This window comes from Triticum dicoccoides, chromosome 6A, assembly GCF_002162155.2.
Source record: "Triticum dicoccoides isolate Atlit2015 ecotype Zavitan chromosome 6A, WEW_v2.0, whole genome shotgun sequence".
NCBI classification, from domain to species: domain Eukaryota; kingdom Viridiplantae; phylum Streptophyta; class Magnoliopsida; order Poales; family Poaceae; genus Triticum; species Triticum dicoccoides.
The window spans coordinates 152025742-152028167 of record NC_041390.1 but is presented as its reverse complement, the minus strand read 5'-3'; positions in this window follow the sequence as shown (position 1 = coordinate 152028167).

Sequence of the window (2426 nt, the reverse complement as noted above, 5' to 3'; positions counted from 1 at the left end):
GCACAGTGGAGGAGCCCAGGTAAGTTTTCCCCCTTTTTATTTCTGTTTCTGTTTTATTTAATATATCTGCAACTTTGTTGAATTAAATAAAATACCTAGGCAAGTTCAAAAATCACCAAACTATTCCTGGCCCATAGTTGGATTATTTCCAACATGAAACATTTTAGTTTGGAGATATTTGAGCATTTAAATATTTTATATTATTTTAAATGCCCAAATTCAAATATTTATGATTTAATTCAAAAACCCTAGGATGGCCTAGGAAAATGTGCACCATTTTTGGCAGAGGTTCTGAACCAAGACAAAAATGATGGGCATTTTAGAAGGGCATTTCAGGTTCATTGAAAAATTATTTTAGTAACCCTAGTTGGTTTCAGAGGGGACTGGGGGTTCTGTCATCCCCATTTCAAGTTTCTGATGAAAGAGTAAACATGATGCAACACTCTAATGCATGACTAGCTAGGTTGTGACAACTGCCTTCTCCCACCCAATCCTCCCTCGTTGTGCACGGGCGGCGGCGTGCTTGCAGCCGCTTCCCCTCCTCCTTCCCCGTCCCACCTTCCCTGCTCTGCCTCCTGCCGATGGCGAAGAATGGAAAAGACCAGATCATGGAAAGAAGAGAAAGGAGAGGTTGCCTTGCTGCGAATTTTTTGGGAGAGGAAATGAGAAGGGATAGGTGACAGAGACGAACGAGGAGGCGGCGACCCGATTCAACATTTACTGCAGACATTGACGGTTCAGACCCATAGAAAACCAGGGCCACAATACAGACGAAAAAACCACGAGCGGCATGTGAACTGAAAGAAGCACTCCAGCCCACACCTGACATTGCGTAGGAGCCAACAGACGTCCATGCAACGACCACACAACACAGAACAACCCACGCCATTGACAGCAAGCCGTTGAACAAACCTGGGACCACTTGCAGAGTCCGATAAACAAACAAAACGTGTCGATCGCAAGCTGGTCTGCCCGATCGCTCTTGCCGTTCCAATCGCCCATTGCTTCACACTTCGAAGTCGATGTGGCCAAATGAGCACCGCGGACCAGCGTTGGCGTTCACACAACCAGCGCTCCCATTGTCCAAAACGAGCGTTGACGTGGACACGAACTGGAGCTCCCATTGGCCAAAGCAAACAGTACACATCCTGCCAACGTGGACAGCGCAAGGAGGCGCCCATCTCCCGCAGCTTATTGTGCTCGATAGCTCCACCTCCCACGCGCATTTGTAGGCGATGGTACTAAATAAGCTGCTAGTGTGCAGTTTGTTGTCCATGTGACCGTGTACATTGTTCTTTTTTAGATCATATTTTTTTTATCATGTGACCGTGTACATTTTTTTAGGTCAATGTGACCGTGTACTTTTTTTTAGGTGAATGTGACCGTGTACTTATAAGGCAGGAGACAAGCTGATTGGCTTTTTAGCCTTTAGAAGCCCAACAGGCCAACATATTGCACCATTATTACCAAGGCCAACATGTTGCACGTACCGTGTACTTAGCAAAAAGGGGATAACTAATAGAAAAGGGTATTTTGCTAGTTGTGATTTTGTATTTAAAGGTCGTGCTTTGAATCTAGAGACGCACAACCTTGTGAAATTTTCTATCTCACTTTCGCAGGGTCGCCATTTGTGGCTTCTATCCCCTTATGACCCCCTTTGTATCCCTATGAACAGTGGCAGAGACAGGCCCCAGGCAGCCCGGGCCGCTGCCTGGGGCGTGGGCGTTGATTCCTTCATTGACTGTAGCTACAGTGCGGCACTGTAGCTACAGTGCTATGAAGGTTGCCTGGGTCGGCCTGGGGCGTATAGTATTCCTGGCGCCGCCGCTGCCTATGAACATAGTTTCTAATTAATAAAGTATGAGATCCCTAAAAAAAGCAAACGTTAATTCTTTTATGGGCTTATCTCTCCACTTCTCCAGCACGGAAATCAACATATCCTTGGCAGCATTCTGTGAATGTATAGTCTGCATCTTCATAAGTATTTCCTTCGTCCGAAAATACTTGTTGTCGAAATGAATAAAAAGGGATGTATTTAGAAAGGGCCATTCTTCTGCATATTTGGAGAACAATGATGTCATATAAAATAAAATACATATTTCATTATTACTCCCTCCGTAGTGATCTAAATGCTCTTATATTTCTTTGCAGAGGGAGTACTACTTATCAGGCGACCCATGGGCATGACTTTATGTTCATACCATACCATCACTAATTGGGTTATCCATCGGGCTTACGTATGGATGAAGATGACGACCCATACCACCCCATTCGGGTCGGTGCGGCCGCTCATGGGTTGAATTGCCGGATTAAATCCGGGCCATACGGCACGGCATGCTGGCCTGAGCTCAACATGGCCCGAAGCACGACCAGGCCATGCCGGGCTTGCCCGACCCGGCCCAACTCTCAGGATTAGCCACAATATA